Raw genomic sequence first — 25,129 nt, forward strand, 5'->3', positions numbered from 1 at the left:
TGAATCTCTTGCTTTAATTTGATCTCAGCTGATGCATGGCGTGTATTAATTTAGCTATTTTAGGCAGATTTATGCAAGTGGACAAAAGTTCACAGTGTTTGGTGTCAGTGTCGGCTCATTCGAAGGATGCTTTCTTCCTCGGGATACGCAGAAAGATCAGTGTCCTATCAATGAGTCCTGGGCTTTCTGTTGTATCTAGGCTGGATGTGAACGTAGCTCAGATCAGACAGTAGAGAAAGAAAAGGCAGAACAGAGTTAAAATCTGAGGATATTTAGAAAACAAAGGATCCCCTTTAACATATTAAAGGGGCAATATTATGTGTTTCTTCAGGCACAAAGAAAACTTTTTTCTAGCACAATCAAAAAACTGTTATTCTCAGTTGTAATAAAAATGATATATATATGACTAAAGAAATTTGACTTTGTAATTTACTACCTTGAAATTGGGCCTCTGTCTTTAAAAACTCCTGCTCTTAAATTAACCCTTTAACAAATTTTCCCAGCGTTGCTCTGAGAAGTAACTCCTATAATGAGCTCACAAGATGTTCCACCAGGTCTTTGCTAATTGCTGCTGACTTGTCTGAAGGAGCTGAGTGAGGGAGTTTCAGGGGAGGACTGCGCTGTGAGGCAGAAACTTAGAATCTTGTAAGCTGCAGCTTTGAGGAGGAGCTGTGCCTTGAAGGCGGGGCTACGTCCAGCCAGGTATTTTACACAGCTTAATGGTTGCCAAGGGAGATTCAAGGATTTCTCAAACCAAGGCAACATCCCAGGTATGTTTTTGATGAGGGCATACAATTAAAACACGATGTAAAGCTCGAAAAGTCCATTTACCTATACACTGGCAATTTAATGTGACAATACCGGAAATTAAGATAAAAAAATAAATCTCATCTCTGTCTGATAGAATGGACAGGAAATGTGGTTTTATGTAGCTGTGTGCAATATCTATAGCTAAAAACTACTTTGACTTGACTGAGGATAATATGTCAGTGAACTGAAATATTGAGTTGACACAACTGGGGTTTCAATTTTGACGTGCCTGTTTTGTTGCTGTTTTGTTTTTTGTTTTATTTCTACAAAATAATTCCCTGCCTCCAGCCGTTTCATTTTGTCCTCACCTTGGTTCCTATTGTAACGGTGCTGAACCTAGCAACTTCTCCATGCCTATGATTTGTCCTAAATTTCTCCAGTGTAAGTCAGGGGTTGCATTTGCCTTCTCAGAAACGACTGGCATCACCGGAACCAATGTCTGATGCCAAAGCCAGACGAAAACAGGAAAACACGAACCCAACCCACTCCTTTTAGTAAATGAGTTGACAGCCTCGTCCCGGGCATGTGCTCAGGCCTGAAATGCTACCAAAGCTTCTGGAGAGCCTGACTGAGTTCTCTCAGCCCTTTGATTCACACACTGTGGAGGAGGTGTGGAAGCAGATGAATGGTGCTTGAATGAGTGGGTGGGGGAGACGGGGAGGTGAATGACTCCGGCAGCATCATTTCCATGGCAAGAAATTGCTCATGTTTATTCTCGATGAAACAGCCAAAACTTGCAGCCAAGAGGCAGGGAGTAGAAAAAGTTCTCCTCTGTTGCCGTCGCACGGAGGCCAGTATGTAAACGAAGAGCTGCTCGGGTGACGGTAAGTGGTTTCAACTGCCAGTGTGCACTCAGTGATGACATGTGAGCACATTTCACCTCTCCACCTGCGTGTGTAAATAGTGAGTCTCACAGCAAAGAGAAGGCACATCTAGAGGAAGTGAGCCAACTGTCAGTGGGGGCAGATCCATTTGAAGTCGGCCGTCACGGTTAGGAGTTCTCCAAAAGTCAAACAAAGAACATCCTCGGTGCGAAAGTTGTGCAGGTGTTCGCCTCATGGCCTTCGCAGTAACCAACGGTGAAGTCCGTTCCTGTGCAACTGCTGCTTCTGCTGCCGAGGAAAGCCGTTCATGCCATCTCTGTCTGAGCCGGAGACACTTTTAGTCACGAGGTTTGATTTAAAAGAAACAAAACCTGCTCAGGTGTGCAAACATTTAAAGGCGCAGTTCCCTCTTCGTGTCTCATGTCTGTGATCCCTTCCCTGACCAAACTGTGTTCGCGTTGAACGTGTTGAGCGACTGGAGTTGCTGAAATAGTTCAACTGGAGCTGCTTTTTCTATCAGCTCCCTACTCTGGGTAGTAATACACAAAGTCAGATATGACAGACAATGTAACAGTCGTGGCCACACCACATTTACTAAGCAGCAATTTCTAAAAAAAAAGAAACAAAAAAAAGAAACAAAAAAACTAACTATATTTGTATGTCCAGACAAGGCTTCCAGCATAAGGGGCTGGTTAAAAAAGCTCCAAGTATTTGATTCTCGTCAGGCTGAGCTGGATCTTCTGATCACAAACGAAACAACACTGGGCTGTTCACATCGCACTCACCTGCATGCATTTGAACTAAAGTTAAAGTCATTTCTTTTTACCGCCGCCTCCAAAGACCACTCTTTTCTTTCTGCCTATAGCTGATGTTATATTAGCACCATGTCACATGACATCTGGCCATGCTGTGTGCTGACGTCATCCAACTGCGTTGCTGCGTCCCCAAATCCACGCTCCAGGGCTTAAGAGTTATCAGTGGATGTCAGGCTCTCTTTACAAAAGAAATCAGGCTTCTTTTTTTTAAGAAAGCAAACACATTCTTGGCTGCTATGGGGACAGAATCAGCTTAAATGTTGATTTCCTGTTTGTGCCATGTTTGTTGTTCTTCTGTAAAGTTTCAGATCTTTGCTCGGTGGCTCCCACTGAGCAAAGATGGGTGGGAGCCGAGCAAACTTTGCTTGAGTGCCGTGGAGAAGTAGAAACCTCCAGGCAGCAGAAAGAACCAGGAGGACGGCTCCGCTTAGGAGACGGTTTTTATATGCACACATACAGCAGCAGGACGTCACTCAGACTCTAAGACATCAGGAAACACACAGATGTGTGCTTAAAAAAATTAAAGAGGGAGTGAAAACCGATTGGAGACGCTGTGAGACAGCAGCAGACTGACATGTCTCTGCAGTGACATTCTGAGAGTTTGTGACCCAAAGTGCAGGATGTACTGTGTGTGGGTGTGAGTCAGACACACAGGAAGGTTACACTACAGCGAAAACCTGAAGAAAACAAAATGCACAAATTCAACAGGAAAGCAGAAAGTAGTCGTAGAATTCTGCCTGAAAATAGTTATTGCATATTTTTCTACTTCCAGACCTTCAGGGCAACTTCTGCCATCTTACTGGATATTCGGTTAAATTCAATTAAAAAAATATATTTTATTAATCTTGAAGGGAAATGTTGTAACTCGTATTTTTTTCAGAGTTATTGGAGATGGAGATGGCTGTGGGCAGGACGGATCTCCTCCAGCCGTCTGTGTTACTGTGGTTCTGCAGAAACCTCTAACTAAAGGCATTCTGTTTTCCCAAGAGGATGGTCAAGGTTGTCCATAATTTGATGTAAGATCCTTTCTTTTGGCGTCATAATCTCCAGAGATTCCTCAGTTGTCACCAGAACAAAACCAGAACAGAACCAGAACAGAACCAGCCTTCTTTATCAGGTTGTTGAGCCTTTATAAATCCCTGTTCCTGATGCTGCTGCCCCAACAGATGACAGCAGCTACAGCATCTTGGTACAAACCCTGAATGATCTGATCATCCTCAACACGTCCAGTCTGCTCTGTTCCTTCTTATAGATGCTTCACTGTTGCGTCTCCAGTCCAGTCTGTTGTCCAATTGAACACCGAGGTATTTAAATTCCTCAACCACCTCCACTTCTTCTCCCATGATGGAAATATGGTTTGAAATCGACAATCATCTCCTTTGTTTAGTTCACATTTAAGATGAGATGATTGTTCCCTCCATGACACAAAGCGCTGCACCAGCTCTCTGTACTCAGCCTCTTGTTCATCTCTGATAAACCTGACAGCTGCAGAGTCATCTGAGTATTACTGTAGATGGCAGAAGTCAGACTTGTGCTGGAAGTCTGAAGTAGTGATCAGAGTACAGAGTCCTGTGATGCTCCTGTGTTGCTCATCACCTGTTTAGACACTCAGTCCTTCAGTTTGCCATCTGTTTGTGAGACACTCATAGATCCAGGTGACTGTTGGCCTCCACCTGTGTCTTCTGGAGTTCCTGACAAAGCAGATCAGGCTGAATTGTATTAAATGCTCTGGAGAAAACATGGAAATTTCTGAGTTTCAAAAATAAATGTTTTTTTTTTTTTCTGGTGGAAATTTTGTCTTCTTTTTTTCTAAAATAGCCCTTATATGGCATGGTAAAACTGTTAACTCAAAGGAGTGTTTCTGTTGGACTTTCATGTTTTCCTTCTGTTGAAAATCAAATACTAGATATGTCTATAAATCTTTATTTGCTTTTTTGTGGATGAGAGACAGAATTAGAGAAGCAAAGAAAAGCTTGCTGATCACTGAGAGACAGAGAGAGAGAGAGAGAGAGAGAGAGAGAGAGAGAGAGAGAGAGAGAGGGAAGACAGCAAGAGAGGAAACTGCATGTGAGAAAGCAGCAGCACACACACATACACACACACACACCCAGAGCATTAACCATGCTCACGAGAATCTGAAAGAAAGACAGAGAAGTGAAGTGAAGGAAGAAGGCAGAGGGAGGGGGGAAAGGCAGGTTTAATGAATTCAGGCGAGAGGGGAGGGATGGCGCGTCTGCTGAGGATCCAGTGGCTGCTGCTGCCGCTGCATGTAGCTGAGCGTTTGCAGTGAGGGACGTCTCTGTGGCTCGCTGGGAACCAGACACCAGTCCTGCACAGCCACGACTCCACGTCTGTGAGCCACGGGCTGGACGTCTGACTGAGCCGGCGGGGCAGAGAGACTGGGGATGGTGGACGGTCTGGGCTGGGATCAGCAGAGCCCACAGGTAGGACAAACTCCCCCCCCCCCCTCTACCCGTCCCTCTCTCTGGTTTCTCTCTTCGTCTGCGTGTGTGTCATCTGATGCTTGTTGCTGTTTCACTCTCGTCCGGTTTGGGCTTGCTTTGACGCATGCCACATGCTTGTCTGAATTTCTCCCTCGTGCTTCTTAAACTGGCATTTTGTGCTTCCTCACTGTGTCGCTTTGTGAAGTCGACGGGTTGCTGGCTGAGCCAAGCAGCATTTCAGCACATGACGGGATCAATACTGTAGTCTGATCAGCTGGTGTTTAATGAAAGCCGCAGACATTCCCTCCCTGGGCCAGGTCACACTTTTCCAGAGAGAAACATCTGGACAAAGACATCCTTCAGTCAGAGCTCCCCATGTTGAGAGGTTCATTGTTAAGAAATGATCATTAACAACGAGTGCAGACCACACGATCAGTTCCCAACTCATTTCTGAACATTTTGCATCCACTTCATGCTAATTCTGACTCTATGTGTTTTGAGCAAGAGCTGCACAGCCTGACACTCTTTAATCCCAGCCTGCTTGGTTCAGAGCGACGGTTTAGTCGGAGACAGCTGATTAATTTCCTGTCACACACCTAATCACATCTCATAAAGCAGTCACCAAATGTCACGGATGCTGTTTTCCTGGACGGAGCCCGCTCAGCTTGGATGGCGAACATGCGGAGCTTCGCCGCCCGACTCTCCTGTGTGGAACACGACCTGAGAGCCTGGAGAGGGCAGAGCTGAGCGAATCAGGACGGGCACAGGGTGGATGTGAGCAGCAGGGCGTGTTGGGAGGATCATTGAACTGCCCTCTGAAAATGTGGCTCACGTTCTGAGTGTCAGGATGGGACGCATGCGCCGGTGTGCACTCCATGGGCCATGCACCTGCTTTAGGTGAGAGGACTGGACTAGAACACGCTGCTGGACCCCTCTGATGATGAGCCACCAATCAGGACGAGGCTTAAGAGCGAAAAGTAGTCTGTCTGGATGAATACTCACGCCGCTTCCACAGGATGAAACATGCAAGGTTCTGTCAGGAGACCAGACTACTGACTACTGATCTGCTCTCTAAGCAGAGATGGTTGCTTTCCGGGGCTGTTTGAGCCCGTGTGTATCGTATTCTGTGTGTAATCAGGACAAAAACTCCAGTTTGTTTTTGTTCTCGCTGTGATTCAAACAGAACCAACACACTTATCAAACGGCTCCACCCAGCCACTATCCTGGAGGAACCCAAATGTCTTTTACTGTCATCATTCAAGTGGCCAAGAAAACAAAAAAATTATAATTGCCAGGAAATAGACTTAGTGTTTGTGTTGGGACAAAAAGTCCAAGGCCGGAGGGAAACCCAGTCTGGTCCCTTTATCCCCTCATCAAAAACCTACCTGGAGTTTTGCCTTAATTGTTTCATGCATGTTTGAGAAATCCTATAATCTCCCATAGCAACCATTCACCTGTGGAAAACGCCTCCACAGCACAGTTCTTCATCAGAGCTGCAGCTTCCAAGCCTCCGCCTCACATGCCCCAAAACTCCCCCCTAGTCAGCTCCTTCAGACTAGCCAGCAGCAATTAGCAAACACCTGGTGGAACATCTGCTGAGCTCATTACAGGAGCTACTTCTGAGAGCAAAATTTATGAAAGGGTTAATGGAGGAGCCATGTTGTGATGACTTCCTGGAGGTGGAGATTCAGAAAGAGCAGGAGTTTTTAAAGTAACAGAGGCCCAATTTGAAGGCTTTAAATTAGGAAGTCAAATTTCTTTTGACCCGCATTTGGTCTATAGCAGTTAACCTGAAGTTAACATGCAACACTGACAGAGATGTTTTTGGTGAAGATACGTCTGATTTTGATTTTAATCACAAGATGCCGGGTCAGGAGTCCAGGCAAAAGGTTTGGGTTAACATGGCAGAGATAATTAATCATAGTCTTGTTATCTCATAAAAGGTTTTTGAAAGGATTTAAAGCAAAGTAAAATATGTGGACCCAAAAGCACAGAGTGAGCATGATGAACAGGGACTGTGCCTCCCAGAAGTATTCACACATTTTAAACATTTGTCCCTTCCCAGCACCAAGCTTCAGCACATTTTTATGTGACAGAGCAACATAAAGGAGCACAGCTTTGGGACATGGAAGGAAAGTATGAATTATTTTACAAACAAAAATCACATGGCATGCAGGAAGTACTTTGTAAAAGCAGCTGTGATCGCAGAGACAGCTGAGTGCAGCACAATGGCTCCACAGTGTGAAGCTTTAGAACAGAAATGTCATGTGATGATCTGATTACATTAATCTAAAAGCAAAACTACTGAAATAGTTTAATATCATATATTTATAATACTATGTTACAATATTAAAATATTGTACAGTATATTATTATTGCTATTATTGTTGCTATCGGTAACCTTATTTTAATATACGTTTGGAACGTTTGTGTGAGCCTATGCGTATCCGACGCATAGGCTTTATTGTCCCCTCCATGGGACAATAAAGGCTATTTATGTTCCTATTTGATTTCTATTTTTATGTCTATACCGTAGATTCAGACAGCCAGAGATGCTGAGGTGATGAGAGAACACACCTCAGTCATTTCAGAGTTACTCTTTTCCAAATCAGCTGCTTCTAACAGATTTTTTAATGAGTTTCAGGATCAGATAAAGGCTGAACTTCCTGTTCAGTGTCAAGTGGTGAGATTAAATCTAAAGTGAAAACACACAGAGACACAGTGATGTGTGATGAGCTGAAGTGCTCAGAATACACAAACACAGAATGTAAGGATTTTCTTCCCTTCCCTGCCTGCATGTTGGATGTGTTTCACACAGAGCTGGTCATTCTGCGTGTGTCGTCGTCACACTGGGATTCGGACAAACCTCATGTCTGGACAGCAGATTAATAAAATTGCTGGCTCATGAAAAATACCTCGTTGTATTTGCATTACCTTCATAATTCTATTTCTCTGACTGTACGAACATTGATCATTGGATCACTGCTGTCAGAGAATGTTGATGCTGCTCATGCATTCAGTCTACAGAATATTTCTATAATTTTAGCAGAATGTTTTTAGCAACTCTTATTTGTCTTACTTCAGTAGATAGATTTTTTTTGTCCAGCTGAACAAAATGACTCAGTAAAAGTTCCCTTATAAATCAGGTCAAATTATGATTGATTGTAATGTTAAATATACATATACACTGCTCAAAAAAATAAAGTGTTCCCTTTATTTTTTTGAGCAGTGTATATACATATATATACACTGAATATATGACAACGGGACCCTCGTCGGGTCAATCAGTGTTGCTTCCTAAGTGGACAGTTTGATTTCACAGAAGTTTGATTTACTTGGAGTTATATTGTGTTTTTTAAGTGTTCCCTTTGAGCAGTATATATATACATGTACAGTGAAAAAAATGTGATATCTCTTGTCCAGAGAATTTGATGAACTCTCAGGACACACTGGGGACCGTTTCTATAGTAACAAATTGCTGGACTGGTTAACTAGACAGAAGGATGCTAGCTACTAGCATGGTCAACACATCGAACTGGTGAAAAACAAACATACAGCAGTGAACATTAGCAGGAAAAAGAAGCAGTCAGTCTCAAGCAGAACACGTTCTATATGTCCTCAATGGGCTGCCGTCTGTAAAGTTACACAGAAAGAAATGAACAGAAGTGATATGGTTTATTCAGCCTGTTAGAGAGAAAAAAACATGTGGATGTTTTTTGTTTTTTTTAAATAATATTTTCATACATTTAGAAACGTGAGCATTCAAAACTAAATATTTCACTCACAGGCTAAATATTCAGTTAACACACTAAATATTTAACTTTCAAATTAAATATTTAACTTTCAAATTAAATATTTAGTAAATAATCTAAATATTTAGCTCCTAACTGAAGGTTTACATCTGAGCTCGATATTTAGTTCCAAACAAAGTAAATGTTAAGTATTTTCCAAACTTAACATTTACTTTTCATGCTAAATATTTAGGTCAGACCTCAATAGTTGCGAGATGGATATTTTTGCTCATACATTAGATATTAGTTTGAAAATTAAATATTTTGTTTGCAAGTTAAATATTTAGCTTCCTAAGTATATATTTAAAATAAATGTTAAGCATTTAGTTTATAAACTAAATATTTATTTTTGGAAGTCTGATATTTATAAATGTGTCAATAACATGGTGAAAATATTTCACTCACATTTGGTTCTGTATGATAAATCATTGCTGTTCATTTCGTACTGTGTAACTTTAAAGCGGCAGCCCGGAGTTCCTCTTCACCAACTACGTCCAGCGCAGTTTGGACACCGACACCGATTCTTCACTCCGTCAAAAACTGTGAAAAAAACAAAACAAAACTGATTCATATCACATGGAGCCAAAAATAAGCACAGGGAGGAACCATGGACAGCTGTGAATTCACGTGACGGATCCGAGTGCTTCCTGAAAATGTAGCAGAGTCTGTTCTCACAGGGACTCGTTTTGTAGAGAAGCTGTGATGGAGTTGATGTAAAAACCAACGACACTTTAATATTCAAACACATTTACATCAGCGGCGTTCAGTCTGCCCTGCCTCTGCTGCTGAACAGGCTTCGTCTTGTACTTTAACACTGGGTTTACCTGAAGGCCTTCAGGTGGACCTGACTCAGATCCTCCCAGCTGCCCTGACAGCAGACGGAGCTTTCTGTCGGCGGTACTGCTGCTCTAATGGAGCTTGATGACTTGTAGCTCTCAGCTCCAGCGTTTTACGACACAGCATATGTGCTCAAAATAAAGTTGTTGTTTGAACACATTAAGCCTTGTTGAGTCAGTAGCTCTAGTGCTGCTTTTAGTTCTCCATTCTGAGGAGATATTAATTACATAAACCTTCTGTGTTGATGTCTGATGACACCACTGAAGTTTGGTGTCACTATTTAATGCTTTCCATTTCAGCTGTGATGTTCAAGCTGAATGTTGCTTTTCTTAATGATCTGGAGCTGCAGAAAAGTTCTTCTCACATTTCAGCACAGACATCACGTCCGAATGGACAGAATCCGGTGGAACACACAGACACACGTACAGGACCCGATCCTCCCACCCTGAACCGGGTCACTGAGGACTGGTGGCTGGATAAAATGAACATTGGAACATCTAAAAGCTCGATTTGGTTTAAGAAAATTATACTGTATCTGCAGTTAATTCCTGCAGCTAGTAGGGTTAGGGTTCTATTCACTTTATGTGGAAACAAACTGATCAAAGAATTCAATTTACTTCAACAATAAAATGCAATTGATCTAAAAAGTCAACACATTTCTGTTAGAATAGCAAGTTTTTATAATCCAACAAAGAAACAGTTTTAAATAATCTTTTTTTTAATCACCATTAATTAATTAATTTCAATTCAAGTTTATTCACAGTTTTGATACACAGCACATATTCAGCCATTCCATAAAGCAAATAGAACCAGTTTCGGTGCAGAAATATAAACTAGGGCTGCACCGATTGCAGTTCTTTGGCCAGTCGCCGATTACCGATCTTTAGAAGGCCTGACCTGCAGATTCCGATTTTGACCAATACCAATTGTTTTGTCTGAAATATTGCTAAATGTAGCAAGAGAGTCGCAGTAGACGGGTGACTTGTTAACGGCAAACATGCAGACATGATGGGTCGGTCTGTCAGTCAGACCTCTCTCGCAGAGGCTGATTTTTAGACCTTTACTCAGGTAGATAAGATCAGGGGATATGATGGGCTAAAATAAATCAACCGGCTGATACATCGGTACACCCCAAATATAACGTCTAGTCAGCTCATTCCAAACAGACAGACTCACAGTGAGCTACATATATTCCAAGTTCAGCTCATTATCTGTTGTTAAAAAGTTTCCCTTCCAGGAAACCCTTGCCAATTCCAACCCTCCTCCTGAATGAGCATGTGGAGATGGTGGAAAGTCACTTGAACTGACTCGTTATCTTTGCCACAGTCCCTTCTGCTGAGCATGTGTGCAGCTGCAGTGGGAGGGAAAACAGGAAGAAACTTTCAGCAGAAGCAGACTTGGTCGTCTGCCACAACAGGATTAGAGAACAAACCCAGACACATAAAACTGAACACCACTGACCCAGGAGAACTTTCCATCTCTCCTTTACTGCGTAGGACTGGTCTGCATTAGCAAAGACAAGAAGGGAAGATGGAGAGGCTCCAGTCGTGTCTTTGGTGGGTTTATCCAGGAGAGAAATACAGCCCAGTAAAATCTACAGAATGAAACGGCACATACAGTCTGTCAAGGCGTATTATCTGTGGGAAAAGAAACACAACGTTATTGGTATCAATAGCTCAGCCGATTCTCCCTCCAGTCACAGCTGAGCAGAACAGCTGCAGCTCCTCTGGAGAGGAAAACAGAGCGAACATAAAGGAAACGGCAGCAATACGTTCAGATGAAGGACAATTAGAGTAGAAGGAAAAGGAGCAGAGTGAGGAACAGTTATCAGCATGTCTTCCAGTGATCGGACATCAAGTTCAGCTAAAAGACAAACCAACCTGAGAAGGAAAGACAGCCAAATAAAGCAGCAACAGCCCAGGCACAGGAATGGGTACAAAATTTAAAAAAATGAAGACTTTGCTGACTCTCCTCTGGGAGACGTTTATTAGCATCCCACATTTTGACTGCTGGTTCTAGAGAGTTCTCCACATGGATCAGACTGAAGAGCATGTCCTGAACACGGCCTTAACAACGTTTCGCTTTTCCTCTCATGAACTCAATCGTTTTCTTGACTTTGAATGCATGTTTAGACTCAGTGTGATGCTGACAAATAAATTCTTCCTGATATTTTTTGTCATATTTGAAACTGTTTAAAATTTCATCCAACACCAATTCCCAGAAATACAGTAATGCCAGATTATGATGCTGCCCATAGGCGTAGGAAGCGGGGGGGGGGGGGGGGGGGGGAGCAGAGACATGTCCCCCCCAATATTGAAGAGAGTCACATTCGTCCCCCCAATAATTTCACCTCAGTTGCAAAGAATTTTAAAATCTTCCACTCGCATGCTTTTATTTTGAAGACCCACAACAGCTTATTATTAGAGTGCTTCCTCTCCTCTCTGAACGGCTCAGAATAAAGGCAGCAGCAGGCGGAGTCAGAGAAACTCAGTTTGAATGAGGTAAACAATCTGTCAGGAATTTTGCCATGAATATCGCTCGTTTATAACATCTTGTTGTCAGTTTATTTTCATATATAGAACTAAATCTTTTTGGTTAAGCTGTTTTAATTCTGCAATAGTCACATGTCCAAAATTTTACTGCTAACTTTGTTTAAAAGTTAGCTAGTCTAGTCACAATGATTTAGAATGAGACTGAAAAAGCAGCAAAATTAGCCTTTTTATTATTTAAAGTGAGCAACACCTGATCATACTCGACCACTTAACGTGTATTTATATATTATATTATATTATATTATATTATATTATATTATATTATATTATATTATATTATATTATATTATTTAGATATTTAGGAGAACAGCAGTGCTAGAATGATGTTGAAGAAAGGTGAAGAAGCTCTGGTGAGGTCTTCATTTAGTGTAGTGAAATATGTATGAACTGTTTTTAATTTTTAAATAAGCTAAATTATTTTATTATGAGAGGAGCAGATCAGGCATAGGAGAGCCAGGTGGAGTTTCAGAGTGTGAAGATATAAAAATTATATTAATTAATTATATTAATTATATAAAAAATTATATTAATTACATGAGACAATAAGAAAAGTGCTTGAGGAGAGGTTTAAAAATAAATTAGTGAAAATTTTTGCTACAAAGTAAATAGAGTTGAGATGTATAATAATGTATACATCTGAAAATTAAGTTGTTTAAATTCTCATTCTGTATGATAAAAACATACTTGTTATATTTACTTCACATTCTGATCCTGTAAATTACTGTAGTGTCTGTTGTAAATCCATGAATCCATGCAGGAACATCAGGCTGCAGAGAGTCGGCGGGAGGCAGAGACAGAAACACATATCTGTAGATATTTTTAGCTAAATGTTTGCGGCTAAAAATGACAGGAGAATAAAAACATTTAGGCTTTTTGCTTCAGTGTTTTTTATGGCTCATGTTTGGTAAGTTACTGAATGCAGGGCTGTATAGTGAGACTGAGTTAACAGTGAGGAGCTAAGGTGTCAGACGTGAAAAGTATAATTTTTATTTATTTTGTAGATCAAACTGTTGCACTGACGTAGAGAGTTGTTCAAGAAGAGCAAAATTTGTTTTTTAGATTTTATTTTTGTTGGTCAAACTGCTGTGTTGAGTTTAAAACTGCCGAGTCCTATTTTATTATTAGTTTTTTACTTTGGTTTTAGAAAGAAGTAGAACCGGTTCAACTGCAAGTCAATTTATATCAGTGCATTTTGACCAATAAAATGTCTTTTGACTCTGGTAGCCTGTCTGTGTTACCAGAGTATGTAGCTTGCTAGTTGTGAGGCAAATGCTAAAGTGAGTGTTCATCCTGGAATCCTGATTATTGGATTGTAAATAGTAACGTGTTAGAATACTTGTTACTGAAACAAGGGTCAGATTAGAGTAACGCATTACTGATGTGATGATGGCATCATTATTTGACATTTCTGCTCAAAATATTTACTGATCTGTCAGGTTTCCGATATATGCGTCGCCCCCAATGACAGACTCGTTCCTACGCACTTGCCTAGAACACTCTAAAAGGCAATACCTATTCTTACTTAAATTAGGTTTGTATGCTTTACTCAAGTCTCACTAAATTGTTTATTCAACTCAAGTAATGTGTGTAATGTACATGTTTGGCCTGAGAAAAGTACAAGACTACGATATTTTGAGTAAACTGGATTTGACTATTTTTGTCACTGGAGTGAATGCTTCAGCTCAGTGGTGTGCACTAAAGTGCAGAAAGCTTCCATTGGAAGGGTCATCAATGTCAATTGATGATCAACCGCTTTTTTCTGGCTTCACAGCGCGGCTGTGAAGATTTGCTTCCTGCTCCGGAAAAAAGCGGTTGATCATTAATTGACATTTCACCATTTTTAAAGCGGGTGAACCACGAGTAAACTTGAGCTTGACTGGCTACGGATACCAACTCAAGAATGGGGCCACCATTAATGTTACCCTAACCCTCCTCTACATGGATGACATCAACCTGTACGCCAAGAGCGAGCAAGACATCGACTCACTAATACACACCACCAGGATCTACAGCACTGACATTGGGATGTCATTCGGACTAGAGAAGTGTGGTCGGATGGAGGGAAGGTCGTCCACACAGAAGGGGTCTCACTCCCAGAAGGAACAACAGCAGACATTGAGGACAGTTACAAGTACCTGGGAATACCACAAGCAAATGGCAACCTTGACCAGGTCACAAAGAAAGGAGCCACAGCCAAATACCTCCAACGAATAAGGCAAGTCCTGAGAAGCCAGCTCAAAGGCAAGAACAAGATCAGTGCAATAAACACCTTACCTGGTAAACACCTTACCAGTAATCAGAGACCCTGCAGGAATAGCTAGTTGGCCAAAGGAGGAGATAAACACCACGGATGTTAAGTATCTACAGTAAAAAGAGGAGTGGGCCCAAAACTGAACCTTGGGGAACCCAAGCTGAGCAACAAGGTCCCAGAATACTGAAATATTAAAACTGTACAATTCATGTTTAAGGTCAGAAATCAGCAAGTTCCACCCAATATACGGAAAATGTTTTGTGACAGAGAGGGAAGTTATAATTTAAGAGGTGATGGACATTTTAAAAAACAATGTATTAGAACAACCATGCAGAGTTTTTGTTTATTGGTGTGTGGAGTACATGTATAGAATGGATTGAATGATGAGTTCAAAAAAGTAGAAATATAAACCAGCTTAAAAAACTGATTAAAAAGGAGCTTATTGCAAAATACGTTCTATAAGAGGCCTGTTTTGAAGTTTGTAAATACTATTGATGATATAAATACTTTTTAAATAATGGGACATCTTTAAATGTCATGTAAAATGGAAACAAGTTGTCTTGTTTTGATGTTTTGACAGTTAATTGATTATAAATTGATAAGTATGAAAGGGGCAGGACATTATAAGATATTACATCTTCTACCTGCTCCTTCTCAAACAGAAAATATAAAATTTGCTTGTCACTTGGGCATAATAATTTGTTTTACCTCTTATTTCTGTAGTCTATTTCATTCTATTATTTTTTTCTTTCCTGATTGTCTTTTCTGTCTGTTAGAAATAAAAATAAATACATAAATAAATAACTAGCTGGCCAAAGGAGGAGATGAACGCCACGGATGTTAAGACTCAGAAGCTACTAACCATGCATGGAGGGTCCCACCCCAAATTCAGCACCCTGAGACTAGCCGCAAGGAAAGAGGCAGAGGACTAGTGAGTATCAGAGCCACTGTCCAGGATGAAATATCCAAGATCCATAAATACACCAAGGACAAGGTCTCAACAGACGATGTGCTCAATAAATGTCTCAGACAATGGGGAACAGAGGATGAGGTGCTGGAGGTACCTTCATGGGAGGACAAGCCCCTACATGGGATGAACCACCGACAAATAACTGAAGTGGCTGTTATCAGGAAATCCTACCAATGGCTGGAGAAAGCTGGACTCAATGACAGCACAGAGGCTCTCATCCTGGCTGCACAGGAACAGGCCCTAAACACCAGAGCAATAGAGGCTCAGATCTACCACACCAGACAAGACCCAAGGTGTAGGTTGTTCAAGGAGGCCCCTGAGACAGTCCAGCACATAACAGCAGGGTGCAAGATGCTGGCAGGGAAAGCGTACATGGAACGACATATCCAAGTAGCAGGCATAGTGTACAGGAACATCTGCAGAACATGGACTGGAAGATCAAAGTGGGGATCACCCCCAAAGGTGGTGGAGAATAACCGGGCTAAGATCTTGTGGGACTTCCAGATCCAGACTGACAAAATGGTAATGACGAACCAACCGGACATTGTGGTGGTGGATAAAGAACAGAGGAAAGCCGTTGTGGTGGATGTAGCAATACCAAGTGACTACAACATCAGGAAAAAGGAGCACGAGAAACTGGAGGAACACCAGGGCCTCAGAAAGGAACTGGAAAAGGCCTGGAAGGTGAAGACCACAGTACCATATCATCCCATACCAACTTTATTTATGAAGCAGTTTATACACCAATAAATTGATTAAAAACAGAAGAAAACTGACCAGCAGTAGAAGGGTTAAGAACACGATAGAACCGAGCTGCAGTGCATGCTTTAGCTTTAGCACAGGACAACGTTATCTCAAATAAAACAGGCATATGGTCTGAAAATAATGAGTCACCAATCACTAAATTACAAACGGGTAGACCATAAGATAAAACCAGATCAAGACTGTGACCATGCTCATGGGTAGCACCAGTCCCAGACTGCACAAAATTAAAAGAATCGATAGCCTTAAGAAATGACTGAGCCATAGGTGAAGTAGGACAACAGACATGAATATTAAAATCACCAACAATGAGAACTCGGTCATACCTTGGCATAATATCAGCCAGGAAATCAGAAAAGTCATTTATAAAGTTTTTGTTGTACTTCGGTGGCCGATAGACCGCCGCACACAGCAGAGTGCGAGAGCTGCCAAGTTCAAATAGGCCGATCTCAAAGCTACTAAAGGAGGCCAGAGGCAACTGTTTACAAGTAAAACTGCTTTTAAAAACAGTCACTATACCTCCACCAGACCCTGACATCCCTGGAGCATTAAAATAGCCGCAGTTCCACGGTACAAGTTCATTAAAAATGCTGGAGTCACCAAACCACTTGTCCATGATTCTGTTAATAAAACATCCAATCAATGAGAGGAAAAGAAATCCCTAATGACGAAAGTTTTATTTGTCAGCGACCTGGCATTTACCAAACCAATCCTGGTAGAAATCGGCGGGTCTACACCAAGAGGCCGCAGGTTGCTAGGTTTCACCCTGCGTCTACAGGGCCGAGGAGCGCAGGGACCTGTGGTAGTGCCTGTGGTCATTGGGGCCCTCGGGGCAGTCACCCCCAAACTGGAGCAGTAGCTAAAACAGATCCCAGGAACAGCATCAGACATCTCAGTCCGGAAATGTCAGGTTCTAGGCACAGCCAAGATACTGCGCAGAACCTTCAAGCTCCCAGGCCTCTGGTAGAGGACCTGAGCTCAGAGGATGAAAGAGTCCACCTGCGGAAGGTGAGAAGGGAATTTATATAAATATGAATAAATAAATATACACATTGTCTGAGTATCTCCAAGTAGGTTTGATTTTAACTAGCGTTTCACCTAGCAGTAAACTACATTATTTTTTTCTTATGTGCACAACTATCAAACGTTTCCCAAATACAATGTGACCCCAACACTGAAACTGTGAGTTTCTGTAACATACTGTATGTTGAGTAACTGAGGGAAATAACATAAACATACAATATTTAGGGCTCTCTAACAAGCACCATGATGTGCAGAAGTGCTCACATCCCATAACTATTTCTAGCATTTGCAATGCTGCAGCCACAAATTCCAAGATATTTTACAACAAAGATGATTACTTCAGATCAACACAAAGTGCTGCATAACTGTAAAGTGTAAGGAAAATAATTTGCAAACTTTCTACCTTTCTGATAACATTTTAAAACTTAGAAATCTGACTCGTTATCTGGGCCCCGTCAGAGAACTTGGGAACAGGAAATTTAACAAGGCAAATTATATCAGATCTGAACCTGTCCGACCAATATCAGATGATACATAGGGTGCTCACAGAAAGGAACCTTTTAAGTCTGCTTTTAAAGCAGGTGTTTCTATTTTTTAATAGAATTCCTTTAACTCAAGAATTAAAGCCAGTTCTAGGAGTTTAAGATAAATTGTGTTTTTTTTCTCATTTCTGCCTTTGCAATGATTCTGTTTAAACATCTCGTTCTGTAAATATTTCTGTCTTTGTTCTGTAGCCTATACTTGGTATCACAAAACATTAGACAATATCAATATCGAATAATGGTAATATTAGCCTAAATGCAGCCAGTGGCATGTGGGCTATAACTAGCATGTTGTCTTACATTGACTTCCTCCATTCAGTGTGCTAAACATGATTAATAAATAAATAAAATAGCTAAATAGCTTATTTTAGGAAAAAGCCTACTTTTAATGTGGGCAATAGTTACATTAGAAATGTTTGTGCTCTGCTTTTTGATTTTTACTTTTGCAAAAGTAAAAATCTGAAGTTCACTTCGTGGCACTTAGTTACCAGTAAACACACTCATCTCTTAGCAACAGATTAGCAACAAAAATTGTTATTGTTCAAAAAACATAGGATTTCTTCTGCTCTCTCTCAGACGTTTACTTTATGGAACTTTGTGGACCTTGGTTACCAGAAAACGCGATCATCTCTAAGCAACAGATTAAAAGCGTAGCAACAAAAATTCTTATTGATAAAAAAAATATAATGTTTCTCCCGCTCTTTTAAAATACCACTTGTTTTACACTAACAAGAATTGTGCAATTGGTGAATTTTGCAGAATATTTTTTTGTGTGTGTAATTGTTCATAAATGTAGCCTATTTAACACATTCAACTCAAAAGTAAAAATCTCGATTTAGACTTCGTGGCAGTTCGTTACTAGAAAAAACCCGCTTATCTCTTAAAACCAGATTAATAACAAGTAGTTTATAAAACAAAAGCTCTTTCGAAATAACGCTTACCTGATTAGATACAAGACATTTACCGTTGGCAAATTTCGCAAAAGTAAGAATCTGAAGTTCTCTTCGTGGCTCTTGGTTACCAGTAAACATACTCATCTCTTAGCAACAAAAATGGTAATTGTTCAAAAAACATAAAATTTGCTCTGCTCTTTTGAATTGGAGTGGAGCGGTAAAGTGAGAAGGATGGAAAAAAGAGAGCAAGGTAAAGCCAAAAACTGGACACATTTTGTTCGTCGTCTTGGAGATGAAGCGGAGTTTTTGTTGGCAGCGATTCAGACCCGCCAAAACTGCCAGCCCAGCCAGGGAGCCAGGATAGTTGCAGGTAGCAACTCTAATGTTAATCACAATGTGAGTTAACTGATTATAAACTGTACCAGCCCCAAGGTTTATAGTTAAGGTTTACATTGGAGCCGCCTGGGAGAGCGGCGCGCGTGATCCGCACCGCGTGTCCGCTTCAACGCGCGCAATGAACCGAGCTCCGTGCTCATGATAAATTAAAACAAATTCAATAATTTCCATTGGCATGATTTATCACTTCTCTTTTTATTTCTCTTTCTTCCTACAAAAAACTGTATGATAAGAGCTTTCAGGTTGGTGCTTTGGTCTCAGCTAAACCTTTTTTGAAGGACAATTTTATTTACAAAGACTTCAAAATTCATTTTATTTGTCGTTTTGTTTATTTATTTTGGATATTTGAAATGCCTTCCAGTTGCAGTGTTAAATGTTCATTATAATTTTAAGTTTACTGATCTTTCAGATTGTGTTCTTGCGTTATAATTTTCCCATTTACATTTATTACTTAAAAATGGTCTAAAAACAACAATAATATTGTTTATCAAAAATCAAAATTTGTTATTGTGACAGGTCTACACACATATATAGTGTAGTTAGTTTATTGCCTTGGATGGCATAGTTACTTTGAAAGAGTAATTTGATCACTCAATGAAAAATTCATCCAACAGCTAGAAAATGTGCATCTCTTTTCCCTCCATCGTTTACGTTTGTGTCGCTGGTGTTACATATGAAACCTATGTCCCCAAGGAAAAAGAAGAAAGCAACAATATGTGTTTTCTAAAAATAATCACAAATACTTAATTTGGGTAATTTTAATCTGATTATTGGATTGTAAATAGTAACACGTTAGATTACTCGTTACAAGGGGTCAGATTAGAGTAACACGTTGATGACACCATTGTTTGACATTTTTGCTCAAGCTATTTACGGCTTTTTCAAGTTTCCGATATGTGTCCCCCCCAATGATAAACTTGTTCCTACGCCCTTGATGCTGCCCCTATCCTACTTTTGTCAAGGTCTTTATTTATTTATTTATTTATTGCAAAAATATGAATGGATTTAAGATCTAAAGTACAAGTGTGTTTTCATCAGACCATCGTCCTTAAATGCTTTGAAAGTTCTAAACAGTCGTAGATGTTTTCTGTAGCATATGAGGTCAATGTTTCCATAATCCAGGCATCTAGTGAACTTTTGAAGAATTTTGATTGTTTTTTTTTTATTAGCTTTTAAGAAACAATCAGGTTCTGTTGAGTCAATGAAGACGTGCATGAAAAGACACGAGCAAAACCGAGAATCAAACCTTCCAGTGGAAGGACAAAACAGATCTGAATGTCACAAGGACTGAAACGATCCAATTCTACTTTATTCTCCATCTTCTGAGTTTTTTTCAGATCAGATTTTCTCCATGCGCCCGCCGTTCTCTGTTATTCCTGATGTTTTCTAGTTTCCCTGTCATTTTCAAAGGGATCGTGTCCCTCAGGATCCTGCTCCGTAACACACACACACCGCATTCTCAGTTTGAGCAGGAGGCATGTAAACGTCACACCGTCTGTCACTCTTCTTCTAATACAGTGGAATTAGTTGTCTGGCTTTTCCATCCCTCCACCATCCCCCCCTCCCGCCCCCCCTGTGAATTTTACACACAATCATCCAGTTGCCATGACAGCCATTCCTTCCATAAATACTCGTGGTATTTGTGAGGCTCCGTCCTCGGTGGGGTGGAGAACAGAAGGCCTCGTGTGCGGCAGCAGAGTTAATCACAGATCAATCGGCAGCATTCTCACGGTCGGAGGGTTTCTGATTCCGCTCAGCGTGGCGTCCATCACACAACAGAGATCTCCTTTGGATCTCTTCTCCTTGTAAACTCCACGATGTACACCTGCTGCAGGTGAATAGCTGGTGCAGGACCACAGGATGACTGATCGCCTCCATCAAGCGACAGGACGAGAAAACACCTGAGTAGTTATAGAGAACGCATTTGGAGATAAAAAAAACAGTATAATTGGTATAAGTGAGATGTTGAGCAGATAAAACCTTTCCTCTGCCTACATCCCCCAGAATGCTGAGCGGTTCTGGATTGGATTTCAGCGATTATTCTATTTATTGAATATTGCATATTCTATCAGATCTATTGTCTATTGATTTTGATCTTGTGTCTGTCGCTATATATATTGTTATTGATTTATTATCCAGCCCTAGTGTTCGACCCGCACAGATCATTTAAATGTCTGCTAAAACACATTTTCCTTCTCCGGTCTGTGATTGACTCTGTTTGAGATACTTCATAGTTCTTTGAAATCTTCATTTACTTTCATTACTGTTTTTCTCTGTTTGCTGTTTTATGATTATTATTGTAATTGTTAAGCACTTTGATCAAGTGCTGCTGCTTTTAACGTCAATTCGACATTAAATTGTCGTCCTGTTGGGACTTTGGATGTACAATATTCCCTCACTTTAAATGTATTTATCTGGCATATTCAAAGAAAAATAAAAGTCTAATATACTAGATATGCAAATTTAGTTCATTTTCATCAAGATCTTGTGTGTTCTGTAGTAGGCACTGTACAGTTTAACATTACATGACTGTACTGGGCTGAAAACGGCCTGCTTAACATAACCAAAAGTGGTCAAAACAATCATAAAGCAGTTCTAACTGGGTTGTAATTTTAGAACCTGGTGGATTCTAATCTGTTGAACTCAGTAAAAAGCCATTTGCTTCTTCTGGATTTTACAGGACGACAAAACACTTGAGTAGTCAGAGAAAGCATTTACAGAGAAAATTTTGTTTTTTTTTTGCATTGATTTGCCTAACTTCATCTTTTATATCAAGGCAAAACCAAAGACTTGTTACACTCCCCTTGGCAGCAGCATCTGGCATCAGGAGTTAAAAACAACTGGAATGACTTCATCAGTTCTTCTCTACTGATGATCCATAAGCGCATCAATAAATATGAGGAAGTTCAAAAATATGATTAAATACGATTACTGTGAGCAGTTAAGCTGTAAGAGTCCTGCTTTGTTAATGCTGCTGGTGATCTGAAGAGGCCTTTTTGAAAACGGGCTGGTTTCTTTAAGAGCGGTATTTGTGTTTCTTCAGCCTAAAAGGAACTACATTTTTTTAATTGCTACTTTTATAGTTTTCACAATAAATCCCATATAATATTGTGATAAAATTTTAAGATCACATCCACCGCCGTTATCCTAAGATGGATAACAACATCTGACACAGAAATTGGATATTTTATTCATTCATATTAAGAAAGCCACAGTGAAAATGTTCACTGTGGCTTCACACACATTAAAACCAGAGGCAGGAAGATGCAAATCCATCCTGAAGCCACTGCAGGGCAGCAGGTGTGTCGCGTTTTTAAAGTCGTTGCCTCCATGTGACGGACGCGGGTGACGTGGTTATCGCTGAAGCTTATTCATCTTACCACACACTGAACAAAACCTAAGACATTTGGTTGAGGACAATAAGTGTGAAACTGGACATGAGTCATTCTTGTTTGATGGAAGGTTACATGTATGTGTGCTGCGTTCTTTGGTCTGGTCATAAGGTCTGCCATAATGTTTTCTGATCTGTGTTTCTTCCTTTAATCTCAGTATATTTGCTGAGGGGCAGCAGCGCTTTCTCTTATTTGTGTAAAACACAATATGTGAACTTCCCAATGATAAACACATGCATGCATTAGAGCTTCTGAGGCCCAGAGGCAGCCTGAGGTGTTTGGGCCGAAATGGGATCTGAGTGTTTCTGGAACAATCCAGCAGTTTCAGACTGACGTTTCTGAAACTGGATCGCAAACAGACCCATTAAAGATCAACCACCAAACACTGAATCACATCAGACGCAGGCCGCTGCTGGTGTTGTTCAGCGAGTTCAGACACAGTCATAGCAGCATGTCTATATTTAGAATTGCTTGAGAGTTGAAGATTATCCCTGTGGTGTAAGTGACTGATGTTTGACACACAGGAAAACTGCAGCATGCTTCCATTTAATCATTCGGCTGCAAAGTACTCCAGCTTCCTGCAGCAGACATCTGCATGCTTGTCCTGTTCTGAAATCCTGCCGGGCCCATTCTGCTGCCAGCTGAAGCTTATAGCAGTTGATATAATAAGTTGTATTATTACCCAACAAGAGAAATATTAATACCACCTGAACTTTTTTTTTCTATTACAACCATAAACTTTAGTTAGTGTTTATTGCTCGTTTATTGTCTAAATTGGTGTATGGCTGTATAGTGGAAAGAAAACACAAACTTGTTTTCAAACATTTTATGAAAAATAAGGAAAACACGAGTGCTGCACTTTTATAATAAATCCCAGGGCAAACATTTACCAAAACACAAGTGAACAAACCACATAATGAAGTACACAAATAGCGCAGAGGTGAGGGGAAAAAAAAGAAAAGAAAAAAAAAAACTATATCCACAGAGCTCTGCCCAGCATTTCAACTTACACTGTAAAATAAAAAAACAGGTGAACCAACTATAAAAAGAGTACATTTTTTATAGTAACAATCAGTAACTTGATTATAATAAGTAATCAAGTTACTTTTATCCAAGTAAATATATTAAGATTAATATGCTGTCATGTTAAATAAACTTAAATAAAGTAAATTTGACAAATTCAATTTGATTACATATAACTGTTACCTCAATTTATTTTAAAAAGTTGCGGCTCCATTCTCTTTCTTCAGTATAAAAGATGACGGCACAGCTGCAGACATGGCCACTAACAGACATGTTGGGGGTGGGGAAGCAGCCAAGAAGCCCAGCGTGACTGGAGGAGCTGCAAACATCTGCTGCTCAGGTGGGCGTGTTCAAAAATCCGTGGAAGACTTTGTTGAAAACAAAACATACATCATTTTCTTTCAGCTTAGCAACTCTGCACTGAATGTGTATCGATAAAATGCCAATTAACACACTGATGCTGGGTTCTTGTCTCTAACTGAAAGTCTTCTTTCAGTCTTTCTGAAAGAAGATGAACTAAGCTGTAATAAAGCAGTCCATAACCATCTCCCTGGTTCTGTCTGACTCAGGAGATTTTTCTTGATGCTGTCCCAAGAAACCATGAAACCTGGCACAAAATCACCAAAAACTGACCCAAATCCGCCTTTTTTGTTTTGTTTTACTGGGCCAGAAATACATAAACTTTTATTGGCACAGCGGCTTTTATAAGCATGGAGAACAAAGCAGACAGAGAGAATGTAATGTGACACAGAGGCATAAAACAAAACCTATTCTCTTCCTCCCTGTCTCCTTCTCTCTTGGTACCGTCGGGCCCTGGGAGTCAGAGCGGCTCGTTAAGCAGCACAGAGATGGCGCTTCCACTGGGTCCTGGTCACTTCCTGCTGAATCTTTATGATCAATTAAAGACAGTCTGTAGAGGAAAAGCTGTAGAGATGTGCATTTGTGTTTTTATCAGCACAGAGAGAAATGCTGATCTAAAGTGGATTCAAAATATTAAAAAAAGTTAGGCCCAGCACAAAGATCTTACATCTACACATCAATGACATGATGTGTAGATGTAAGTTTAATGATTATTAAACTCACTAAAACCACAACAGCATCTAACAAACTTGTCTGCGATCCACGTTTATCTCCCATTGACAAAACATGATCACTGTTTGCATGATCACAAGTTTGCAGTGAGGGCTGGTATGTCGCTGTTCTGCAGTATTACAAAGTTGCATTTTCAAAACCCCTGAATTTACCTTGCTTCCAGCGGTGGATTTTAAAATTCCCAATGTAAGACGAAGTAGCAAAATAACTGGCTGTGCTGACCGCGGACAAACACAGCCAACTTCTTCTCCCACGCTTACAAGAGTGATAAATGGGGTCCTTAATTAACTTCCAGTCATTAAAAACCTGGTCGCTGCATTTTCATTAAACACAGAATTGCGCAAATTGAAATTGCGAAGATAAATTTGTATTAAATTTTGGCCGTATCAAAGTAGATGTGAACCGCAATGGCAACACTGTTATCTTATCACGTGAGCCTCATGAGCAGCAGCCCGACAAGGAAGACGACAGGAGGTGGTAGGAGGACGAAGGTGTAAAAAGTTGCGTCGTACTAATGTGTTGAATCCATGTCTCTTCTGTAAAACTGCCACTACGATTTCCCCCAAATTCATAGCCGCTCCCAAGTCTAAAGGGCTTGTCACTCTAACGCCTGAATAAAATTTCAACAGAGACATTTAAAAATGATTCTACTGAAACTTTAGGACATCTTCGTTTTTCTCTCCTTGAGCAGTTTGTCCTGCAAATGCTAAAC

The 25,129-nt window shown here is 40.5% G+C and overlaps 1 protein-coding gene and 1 long non-coding RNA gene across 6 annotated transcripts in view; one reads left to right on the forward strand and one right to left on the reverse strand.

Annotated features, from left to right (window-relative positions):
• Positions 1-4,489: 4,489 nt before the first annotated feature.
• dgkg (diacylglycerol kinase, gamma) overlaps positions 4,490-25,129 on the forward strand; it is a 114,853-nt gene continuing 94,213 nt past the window's right edge. Inside the window, exons 1-2 of one of the 5 annotated variants that reach the window (XM_081598801.1) lie at positions 18,741-18,884; positions 23,553-23,665. The gene's annotated coding sequence lies outside the window, so the exon portion shown is untranslated. Of the gene's footprint in view, positions 4,894-18,740; positions 18,885-23,552; positions 23,666-25,129 lie in introns of those variants that run through there. The other 4 variants (XM_081598794.1, XM_081598805.1, XM_081598808.1 and 1 more) reach the window with 4 other exon arrangements.
• Positions 16,715-18,667, reverse strand: LOC145548134 (uncharacterized). Its single transcript, XR_014084428.1, has 2 exons — positions 18,563-18,667; positions 16,715-17,055 (listed from the first exon to the last, which is right to left on the reverse strand). It is a non-coding gene; the product is annotated as an uncharacterized LOC145548134 (long non-coding RNA).

This window comes from Poecilia reticulata, chromosome 2 (assembly GCF_904066995.2).
Source record: "Poecilia reticulata chromosome 2, P_reticulata-male-v2, whole genome shotgun sequence".
In the NCBI taxonomy this organism is placed as follows: Eukaryota; Metazoa; Chordata; class Actinopteri; order Cyprinodontiformes; family Poeciliidae; genus Poecilia; species Poecilia reticulata.